This window comes from Pseudophryne corroboree, chromosome 1 (genome assembly GCF_028390025.1).
Source record: "Pseudophryne corroboree isolate aPseCor3 chromosome 1, aPseCor3.hap2, whole genome shotgun sequence".
Lineage (NCBI taxonomy): Eukaryota > Metazoa > Chordata > Amphibia > Anura > Myobatrachidae > Pseudophryne > Pseudophryne corroboree.
This window is the reverse complement of record NC_086444.1, coordinates 617,546,149-617,558,496: the sequence shown is the minus strand read 5'-3', so window position 1 is coordinate 617,558,496 and position 12,348 is coordinate 617,546,149.

The window sequence follows — 12,348 nt, the reverse complement described above, 5'->3', positions numbered from 1 at the left end:
GTCCTCTAAAATGGTGTTTTTTAGAATTCCATGACTAAAAAAATAGCTTTAACGTCACTTGTCATTAGCACTGTTAGCAAGGGCTAAATTTACTAAAGGTCAATTTGGTGTTTTTTTTTTGTCATAAGGGTCTATTTATGAAACAGTGAAAAGTGTAGAGAAGTGAGCCAGTGGAGAAGTTGCCTATGGCAACCATTCAGTGTTGAGGTAACATTTATAAATGCATTCTATAAAATTATACGTAGCAGCTGATTGGTTGCCATGGACAGCTTCTCCAGTGGCTCACTTCTCCACACTTTTCACTGCTTCATGAATAGACCCCATAATTACATCAATTTAGCAAAAATCTGAGATTTACCAAAGACAAAACTATCAGGAATTCACAGGTGAAACATGACATTAGACAGCAACAGACTGCATTAGGCCAATGGAGTAAACATCATATCCTGTATTATAGGTAGCAATAAAAATCCCACATTTGCTAAGAATCGTGTTGTTAAAACTGGTAGAATCCACAGAAAAATCACATTACAACTGAAGAACTAAGTGGATTAACAAACCACCTGCGTGTTGGGATGTGAAAAGTTCTCCAGCTCGCCCAGCCTTCATGATGCAAATACAAGGAGCCCGAATGTGGCTCAATTAGAAATGGCTGAAAGGGGTTTTGGGGCCACTACACTGCACATGTTTGGATGGCTTGGGGCATATTTATAAGGGCTTTTTGATGACAGTGACAGTTGCATATGATGCCTTCTACCAATAGGAAAATGATTTTCAAATGTAATCGGTTTTCATCAGTCTCACATCTGTCTGTTTGAAAGCGCAGTCTGTCATAAAGGGGGCAATCTGATGGGTTTTAGACAGAAGAAAACAATGGTTATTGCCATCGAAGACAATAGAGGCGCAAAAACGATGCTTAGTAAATCTCGGTGTGACCCTCTAAATTGCTGGCGATGTTTAGAAATTTGATTTAGAAGTCAAACACGATTCTTAGTAAATTTACCTCTAACACCTATATTCAATTTGGCCCAAAGAGACATCGGGAGTAAAAAAAAACCCTGATGTTTCTTTGTGTGCTGCGGTCGGGCTATTTGATTAGATCGGCCTATAAAAACGTACTGTTTCACTCGTAAACACACAGGTTCAGGGCTGTTATCAGGGATTTTGCTTTGCCTGCCAGAGGCAGGTGAAACAAAATCCCTGATAAGCCGCGGCACGCGCTGGCTTATCAGGGCTAATTAGATAGCCCCCGGCGGAGAGACTTATCACCTGACTTGCTGTCGGGGTAATTGAATATAGGTGTATGTGTACAAATTCCCAGGAAATACAAGGTTACCTATTTTTTAAATACATGCAGTGGTATTGTGATAGTTATCCTCAGATGAATGATGGGGATACATATGTACTCTATGACACAGCCAGAGCCGGCCCTAGCCAATTTGATGCCCTAGGCAAAATTTTGTCTGGTGCCCCCTAGCTCCGCCGCTAGTTCTGCATCTGTATCTGCAACGCTCAGGTATTGGGGCCCACCGGGGGGTTACCCTGTGGGCTAGTTCAACTCTGCACAATGCCACACTGTAATGACCATAATACACATAATTCCACACAGTAAAGGAACCTTACACATATGCCCCACATTAGTAATGCCCATAATACACATAATGCCACACAGTAATGCACCTTACACATATGCCCCACATTAGTAATGCCCATAATACACATATACTGCCACAGATACTGCCACACTTGCTGGTTATACAAAAAGACCAGTATCAAACATGTAGAAACTGTCCATTCTCTTCACTATTCAGTGTGTTTGCTGGTGTCTGTTACTCCCGTTAACTGCATGCCCTTTACTTTATACTGCGGGAGCGATATGCTCTGCCCTCCAGTCTGATGTGTCCGAAAGTCACGCTGCTCTGATGTTTAGAAATAGCACAACGCAACTTACTGACCACGTTACAGTGCTAGATGGCAGGGGAATTTTACGGTATGGACTGACTAGGAAATAAAGTGTGGGGAGAACATTGCCCATGTTATGTCCCTGCAGACACCTGGGGTTTGCACAGGGATAAGGGACACACACAGGATGGCAAGGTCCCCCTCCCCCATGTGCACAAGCAGTATAGGTGATGTCAGGTTTCTGTGAAGCAGTCTTCCAAAATACACATGTGTTATCATAAGAAGCTATCCAGTAATAACCTTATATAGTCAGTAAAAATGTCACAGGTCCAGGAATTGCATTTACTGGGCTTCTGCTGTCTGTCTGAGGTCTCACAAGTCAGGGGCATTCAAGCATGTCGGAGGAAGTTTAAGGCACAGTGTGCATTTTTTTTGACAAATGTAAACAGAAGTGTATACAAGTACTGATTGAATACATTTGGAAAGTAACAGTTGGTTTGCGGACTGTCCCTCTCAGCATGAGATACTGCAGGGACATGCTTGGATGCCCCTAGACATGCTTGAATGCCCTAGGCAAATGCCTAGCCTGCCTATAGCTAAGGCCGGCTCTGGACACAGCTCAAAGGTACAGTAATGATGAATATTTACCCTCAAGCGATAATCCCACATTTGGCATGGGCAAATACAGTAAATGTACTCAGAGAAGCCTAGATCATTAAGTTCCTTGTACAAGAGAAGAAGCCATGGCCGTGCCAGCGTAATGAGAAGCGGAAAGCGGTGCTGGTGCAGGCCTGTTCAATGAATTTATAATTCATAAATGAATGCAATGCAATGAAATAAAATGGTTGCTCAGTGCTCATCAGTTGTGCGCATTGCAGAGCAATGTGTATTTGTGCATTCTGGTGATTTTTACACATGACATTACACTTGAAAAGTTAAGTGTCAGAAACAAGTTGCAGGTTTGTAGCAAGCAGCAGCGGTGAAGGGAAAACAGCCACACAAGTAGTTGTAGCTTCCAATCAGCAAGCTGCAGGCACATAACATACCATCGGGTCAATCCAGTTAGCCGCGAAGAACTCGCGGTTGCGAGTCATCGCTGCAGTGGCCACACATTACCGTGGCCTGAATTTGCACAAAAGTGCTCGCTGCCTCATAGGGCTCAAAACAATGGGGGTAATTCCAAGTTGATCGCAGCAGGACATTTTTTAGCAGTTAGGCAAAACCATGGGGGTCATTCCGAGTTGTTCGCTCGCAAGCTGCTTTTAGCAGCTTTGCACACGCTAAGCCGCCGCCTACTGGGAGTGAATCTTAGCTTATCAAAATTGCGAACGAAAGATTAGCAGAATTGCGAATAGACACTTCTTAGCAGTTTCTGAGTAGCTCCACTCTTACTCGGCATCTGCGATCAGTTCAGTCAGTGTCGTTCCTGGTTTGACGTCACAAACACACCCAGCGTTCGCCCAGACACTCCTCCGTTTCTCCAGCCACTCCCGCGTTTTTCCCAGAAACAGTAGCGTTTTTTCGCACACACCCATAAAACGGACAGTTTCCGCCCAGAAACACCCACTTCCTGCCAATCACATTACGATCACCAGAACGAAGAAAAAACCTCGTAATGCCGTGAGTAAAATTCCTAACTGCATAGCAAATTTACTTGGCGCAGTCGCACTGCGGACATTGCGCATGCGCATTAGCGACTAATCGCTCCGTTGCGACAAGAAAATAACGAGCGAACAACTGGGAATGACCCCCCATGTGCACTGCAGGGGGGGGGGGGGCAGATATAACATGTGCAGAGAGAGTTAGATTTGGGTGGGTTATTTTGTTTCTGTGCAGGGTAAATACTGGCTGCTTTATTTTTACACTGCAATTTAGATTGCAGATTGAACACACCACACCCAAATCTAACTCTCTCTGCAAATGTTATATCTGCCCCCCTGCAGTGCACATGGTTTTGCCCAACTGCTAAAAAATTTCCTGCTGCGATCAACTTGGAATTACCCCCAATGTTATATCTGCCACACCTGCAGTGCACATGGGGGGTAATTCCAAGTTGATCGCAGAAGGAAATTTTTTAGCAGTTGGGCAAAACCATGTGCACTGCAGGGGAGGCAGATATAACATTTGCAGAGAGAGTTAGATTTGGGTGGGTTATTTTGTTTCTGTGCAGGGTAAATACTGGCTGCTTTATTTTTACACTGCAACTTAGATTGCAGATTGGACACACCACACCCAAATCTAACTCTCTCTGCACATGTTAAATCTGTCTCCCCTGCAGTGCACATGGCTTTGCCCAATTGCTATAAAAATTCCTGCTGCGATCAACTTGGAATTACCCCCATGGTTTTGCCCAACTGCTAACAAATTTGCTGCTGCGATCAACTCTGAATTAGGCCCTACGACCAACAGCCTTACAAACGAAAGCCAAGAAATTTTCCAATTCAGTTTATAACTCATATAGTATTTTACAGGACAGCACTGCACGTCATATAGCATCAGTTTTGTCTCTATGGATAATGTGGCAATGGTCAGGTGTTTCATACGTGCACAATGGGTGAGTATAGAGTGCAAGGGAACAAAGTCCCAAACATCATCTCTGCTCCATCACCTGGAAAACATCACACACAAAATAGATGACAGTTAAAAAAATTGACCTGTGAATTGAATACTTGGGGACATCTGTGAGCATATTCAATTAACCCATGGTCAACCCCATCCCTAATCGCCATGGCTGGACCTATTCAATCAGTGGGGATTACTCCATGCGTGTAGCCCCGATTGTGGACTAAAACTCGCAACTTCATGAGATGTGAGAAAAAGTCTGAGAGAAAACTGCAAAATCAGAGGATCACGCAACGGGAAAACTCAGTCATTACGCTGCTTACGTGGGATCTGTGGGTTTCAGTGCTGTAATCCCACATTTTAGGCACGGGAAAAAGGATATTTAATTGAGTAGCATTTCCCCCGCACCACAAGAATTTTAGCCAACAATTAACCATTGGATATGCCCGACAGGTGCTGCATAAAAGTATAACAGACAACTATTTGTATGCTGCATGCAAGAGCAGGTAGTATCTTCTCTGCATTCAAAAAACCAAACCACATTTGCACCGCTTGCATTACAGCAATGTTATTTACATTTGTGGTTCTGAAGCATACAGTATGCCTCCAAAGTGTATCCATTAGTTTAGCATGGCTGGACGGCTGTTCCGTCCTTGTGTATAATCAATCTGAGAAATTAAATGCTTATGGATTCGTATGAAGTGACTATGAGCTCAGTGGGAGCCTCACAGAGAATGCTCCTGTTTTCGTAGCTAAGGGGTAAATTTACTAAAGTTTGATTTTGGTTGATTTGGTGTTTTACTGTGATTTTGCGTTAATTTTGCAAATTGCAGATATACAAAAGGCAAAACCAACAGGAATTTGCGGGTAAAACACAACAGACTGCATAAGACAATTGGACCAAATAATATATCCTTTACATAGACAGCAATAAAAATCACAGATTTACTAAGTAATGTGTTGTTAGACCTGAACGTGGAGAAAAATTGCATCACAAAAGAAGAGCTAAATAGACAAACAAATCATTTGCGTGTTTAGATGTGAAAAGGTCTCCAGCTCTCCCAGCCTTATTCATGATGCAAACAAAAGGATCCTGAACCATCTGCAGCAATGGGGCTGATTCAGAAATGTCTGAAAGTGGTTTTGCAGCCACTGCAGTGCAAGTGGTTTGGACGGTTTGGGACCTTTTTTAAAGATTTTTTGAAAACAGTGACAGTTGCATGTGACGCCTTCTACCAATAGGAAAATATTAGGAAGTGGTTTTTGACTCTAGGACCGTATGTACTAGGCCTTGGAGAGAGATAAAGGACCAGCCAATCAGCTCCCAACTGCCGTGTTACAGGCTGTGCCTGAAAAATTAGTTAGGAGCTGGATGGTTGTAAGTTATCTCTCAATTTTATTACTGTCCAAGGCTATGTACATATGTCCCTTCATTGGTTTTCATCAGTTTTATTTCTGTTTAATTTAAAGCTGTATCTATGGTAAAGGAGGAATCCAATGGGTTATAGAAAGAAAATGACTGGTATCACCAATGGAAGACAATAGACACTCAAAAACGGGAAGCAAGATCCCGGCTGTCGGAAACCTGGCCGTCAGAATACCGATGCCGGGATCCCGACACTAGTCTGAATGCCAACACCAGCATTCAGAAAGGGAGCAACATCCTGGATCCCAAACAAGGAGACACCGCGGCATTGCTGAGGTAAGCTACAGCGGGGAGGGAAGGACAGGTTTAGTCTGTATCCCGTTGGGTTAGAGTTAGGTTGCGTCCCGGGGGGGGGGGGAGGGTTAGGGTTAGGCTGCGCCCCGGGGGGTTAGGGTTAGGCTTTGGGGAGGGGGGGGGGGTTAGGCTTTGGGGAGGGAGGGGGGTTAGGCAATTCCCCTCTGAGGGTTAGGGTTAGGGTTAGGCTACAGGGCGGGAGTGTTAGGTTTAGGCAGCTGGGATATGAGGTGGTTAGGGTTAAGCTGTGGGTAGGGAGGATTAGGGGGGTGAGGAGAGGGTAGAACACCCTTTACTCACCCCTGACGGTAGTTTAAACGCTAGGATCCCGGCGTCAGTATTTCGAACACCAGGATACCAGACGCCGGGATCTCATACTGATCCCCCCAAAAACAATGTACCGCTCAGTGAATCTGGGATTTAGACCATCTAAACCTCCAGCAAAATTAAATGCTTAAGGATTCTTCTGAATTGACTATGAGCTCAGTGGGTGCTTCACGGAGGACACTGTTTTACCAGAAAAGCGTTTATTTTGTTTTACTGTTATGTAGTCTTTCTCTGCATTAAATTACATTTCACACTTTCACTGCACTATGGAATAAATCTGCACTTTGTAACTGAAATGATCCACACCGGAGTAGAAGGAGGAGTTGCTTTATGAAGGCCATAATTAACAAGTTGCAAGCTCTGTGTGTTCATGTCCCGTGCAGATAATTAGAAGCTGTCACTGTACAAAAATACCAAGACAGTCTACCCCCCTTTATCAAGTGCATGAATTGTTCAGCTTGGGAGGCATTTAGATTCCAATCTTCCATAAGACCATCTGAAAGAAATGATACAGACAAGGGGGAAACAACTTGTAAAGATTACTAAGCTATAGGGCAATTTATTTATTTAATTTGCAAAACCATTTGTAGCATGAGATGAGCTGACAACTCCTCTGTACACACATACTGTCCCTTCATTGGCTGGAAATATAATATCTAACATTAGAACTGTAAATATAGTATATGCACATTAGCCATACAAGGACAGACTGAGCCACTAATGAGGCTGGAGCACCAGCTGCACATGCCTAAGGCCTAATTATAAGTTAAATGGGCATGTTATGGATATGTCAATGCCAGTGGTTGATTTCCCAGATGCATAGCTGCAGGCATAGAAGGCCATAGATGGAGGACCTGCATCTGCCAATCAAGTTTCGGAGTTGAAACCAATGATGGCACTTAATAATGCACCAATTGGTGTAACAGTGTGCATGGACGCTAAAAGTGGGCATCTCAGTTCTTGCATATTCGACCAAATGGATGTACACAAAACAAACCAATAGATGCCAAAACGTGTGCTTTACATGCAATTAGGCCCTATGTCAGCATTTTAGGCCCTGGGCAAAGCAACGTTCTGAGGCCCCTACCGACCCATTCACATGAATTAAAATAATAATAACTTACATCTCCTCCAGTCCCGCACCATCTCTCCACATGCTTCCATACAGTGAATGGATGTAAGCACTGTGATTGGTGGATAACTCCAGCTATCCACTAATCAGCATGCTGATAGTCATTCAAGGAAAGGCAAGGAGTGGGTGGGCACAGGAGAGAGATGAAAGTGGCAGAGACGCTGGGGGTTTGAGGACTGAGAGTAGATGGAGAGTTATGCCATGTTTAAGCGGCGCGGTCTGGTCAACGCAGGCATGGCCGGACCGTGCCAGGGCGGGCAGCATGACGTCACACGCAGTCGCTGCGACACGGGCAGTGACGAGTAGCTCCCGGCCAGCGCGCAGGTGCTGCGCTGGCCGGGAGCTACTCCTGAAGTACAAAAGCATCGCCGCTGTGCAATGCTTTTGTACTTCTGCGATGGGGCAGGGACTGACATGCGGGGCGGACTAGCCCTGTGCTGGGTGTCCCCCCGCATGTCAGATGTGCCTGATCATAGCTGTGCTAAATTTAGTCAGCTACAATCAACTCTGAATCACCCCCATGGTTTTGCCCAACTGCTAACAAATTTGCTGCTGTGATCAACTTACCCCCCATGTTCCCAGAGATCTGCGCATACGCAGTAGAGTCTAAACCCTGCATAGCGCTGCCAGCAGAGATGAGGGAGGAAGCTGCACACGGGCCTCCTCCTCTCTTAAAGCTCCCCTATACTGGCTCTCTAAGGTGAAAAGCAATTGAACTACAGAGATCACCTTCCTAATATTGACCACGGAATGGCGTCCCTATGTAAGGCCTGTTTGGTCAGAAGATATGATTGAGGGTGGGACTAATTTCAGTGTGTCAGAAAGATTCTGACAGAATAATAAAATCGGCTTATAGGAACTAGGAAGCTCAAGATCTCTCTCGGGTTTGGTAAGAATTTGATAACAGTTGGACCCTGTCTTTAGAGTAAACCATACTGCTTGATAGTCACTGGATCCTAGGTTCTCACCCACATACACTTCATGTCTGATATCCTGTCACTATTTGTATTAAATCTAATATTGCGTATTTGGAATAGCATATTTAAAGTAGGGAGGGAGAGTGTGTTTAGCAATAATTGTATTAAAGACATCAAGCAAGGTATCACACACCCTAGGGCTCGCACCCTTCACTGGTTTTATGCCAAAATGTCTGCTGCTAAGAACAATCAATAGAGGGTGGGAAGATCTGCATGAAAACAACATAACAGATCTACGATTTCCTTCCCTTTATGGATCTGTGTACCATAAGTCATTTTCAAGACTGGAATAATATAGTGGGGACCATTACCATGCAACATAGAAAGGCGACAATCTGACTTATTGCTGAATTTATGAAACTGACAGTCTTTCTAAAAGGTCTGGCTGTCACTCAGCCTGCCCAGTAACTCTCATCAAAATAAATCTTGGACTGTACATAGGCTTCCCTAGTAGAGGGGGATGTCAGAGAATTAAAAGCTTGAGAGGCCGTAATCAAAGTACTGTAGTTTTTACTTGTTTATAAAGAGCTGAACTATCCTTTCTATATTTGTTGTCAAAGGGGGTCATTCCGAGTTGATCGTAGCTGTGCTAAATTTAGCACAGCTACGATCTTCTTCCCTGACATGCGGGGGGGCGCCCAGCACAGGGCTAGCCCGCCCCGCATGTCAGTCGGCCCCCCCTCGCAGAAGTGCAATGTCATCGCACAACGGCGATGCCTTTGCACTTCAAGAGTAGCTCCCGGCCAGCGCAGCTTTAGCGTGCTGGCCGGGAGCTACTTATCACTCCCCGGCCCGCAGCGGCTGCGTGTGACGTCAAGCAGCCGCTGCGGCCCGCCACCGTTCGGTCCGGCCACGCCTGCGTTGGCCGGAACAAACCCACAAAACGGCTGCCGTTCCACCCCCTCCCGCCCAGCGATCGCCTCTGCCTGTCAATCAGGCAGAGGCGATCGCATTCTTGCTACGGCCTTCAGCCGTCTGGCTTGCTCCGGCGCACAACGGCGCTGGCGCATGCGCAGCAGGGACCCAATTGCTCTGCTTCGTTAAAACGCAGCGAGCGAATGGGTCAGAATGACCCCCATAGTCTGTAATTTTTCCTCCAACTTCCTGATTCAGAGATGGAAACAGATGTACTGTATAATGCCTATAGGAAATGAGATCTCCTACCAGCTTCTGCGATTCGAGTGCTGCATCCAAGGGCAAAGCCTCATGTTGGCAGCATCAGTCATCTGAGTAAGCTGAAGCTTATTCGGAATAACCACCAAAACTGCTCAACCATGGCCAGGAAAGCTGTGTCGGAAAGACAGAGACCCTGACCTCAGCGTGCCCAGAACACTGGGGCAGAACATTTAGTGACATAGAGGGAAATGTACTAAGCAGTGATAAAATTAAGAAATTAGCCAGTGGAGAAGTTGCTCGTGAGAACCATTCAGCTGCTCTGTATACTTTCAAAGTATGCAAATAATAAATGTCACGTCAATGTTGATTGGTTGCCATGAGCAACTTCTCCACTGGCTCACTTTTATCACTGCTTAGTGCATCTCCCCTTTAGTTCCATTAGCCAATATAAGCATAAGACAACAGAATGAAGTATCTTACTCATAAAATAGCCAGAGCGTGGCTAAAGATACAAGGAACTGAATAACAAGAGCAACAGCAATTGTGAAGCTCTATTACTATGACAGAGACAAGGCAGTTGTCTCTAGCCACTGAGATTTACCCTCCTCTCGCTAAATGCCATCACATCAGTAGGAGTAGAGAAATCCAAGTGAGGGTTTTCGGTGAACAGCTTCAGACATGCAGGAAACAGCAGGGCCATTTTTAACCAGGTCAAAGCAAATCTGGGAAAAGGCCTTCTTGACCCTGGTCACCTAAGAAGAACCTTGAAAAATAAATATCTTCTGGCCCTTCCATGTGCTGGGCTGTTGGTGTGAAGAAGCATACCACAGTAACTTCTGTAAATGCCAAATTGCTTTCTAACAAATATTTAAAATGCCCGCTCTAATATATATTGTGGATGCCTGTGCATCTTATTACCATGTGCTATGAATGTGCGCTATACATCGCAAAACACTGCATATCATAAGAGAAAACAATACACCCACACATTATCTGAGTTCCAAAGCTCATTGATGTATATATTTGTTATTAAAAGGATATGTATTCAATATATCACAATGTACAGTGTATGTATATATATATATATATATATATATATATATAGTTACATAGCTAAAATTTACACAGTAAGCAGAAATCCATACAGTTACAGGCCAGCATACAATACCATTCCCTCAATGCATCCTCCGCTCCATAAATTTCTCTCTCTCAGCAAATAAATACAGGAACTGGGCAGACAGCATCTCGAACAGCACCCAGGGAAAAAGAACAGAGAGCTCTCTTGTGTCTGCAATCAGCTATGTACTATGTAGTTTGGGGAGTGCACAGACTAGTCTAGGGGAGGGAACTTTCTCATTCATGATGAGTCACTGGTCAGTTCATATGCAAGCAAGGTCCAGCCTTGATGGTGTAATCACAGGAGATAGCCACTGGCTCCAGGCTACAATCATGCTGTCTTCCAGGAAATCCATTGTTCTAATAAGAGTGACCTTAGCTTTCATACATTTAATCATATCTACTTGTTGCAATGAGCTACAACTTAATAACAGGCATCAAATTGATATACACATTAATCTGGTTGCTTTAATACCAAACATGACATGTCCATCTTGCTCTGCTCCAATAATACACATACTTTACATTACTCCATTATATAATTATAACATTATGATGTCTGGCGCTTGATATGTTCAAATTATGTGCTGTATGAAATATGTGTCGAATCTGTCTCTGTGGCATGTCTGTGTAAATGCGTATGTTACCATATATTGCTGTGCTCGCTGCGTGTATTTGCAAGCTTAGCGACTCATTGTGTGGAGTCTGTATGTTCTCTCTATGTAATATTTTTTTGAACTCGACACTTATGTAAAAAATGAAGGTACCCAAAGATAGTGTCCCTTGGTTGATCTTTAGAATTATTTCTAGCCTAACCAATCCTGTGTGCACACCACAATCATACTGGTGCAAGCATCAGTAACACAGAGGAGATTTGGCAGGGAGGAGAAATAAACTGTGTTTCAGTATCGTTGCACTGATTCATTAGGCCCCATAATTCTTAAATTGTTTATCCATGACCTATTTTACAAGTCATCCATTTTATTAATTATGCAACGGTGTAGTTTGTGCAAATCAGCATACTGCTGCCATTGAAAAACATCTTAAAAGTCTTACCAATCCTAGATTCATTAGTCTGGACTCTCTGTGTAAAATCCTAGCATTTACCTCTTGCAGGGCTTGTTTCAATGTGTCTGTTTGCTCTTTCATCAGAGGAGGTATAGGGGTATATTTAATAAGCTTTGGATGGAGATAAATCGATCGAGATAAAGTCCCAGCCAATAGGCTCCTAACTGCTATGCCACAGGCTGAGTTTGAAAAATGACAGTTAGGAGCCGATTGGCTGGTACTTTTTCTCCAGCGACTTTATCTCCATCCAAGGCTTAGTAAATAGACCCCATCCACCTAATTCATAATACTTTCTCTATATAATGCTGGCCAGTCAGTTGCTTTCCCTATTGCCAGCCTGGAATACTATTTATCTGACCTACTGGTGCCTTGTGCCTTACAATAGTAAGTTGTGCTATCCACAGACATCCTGGTGCCTTGTGCCTCAT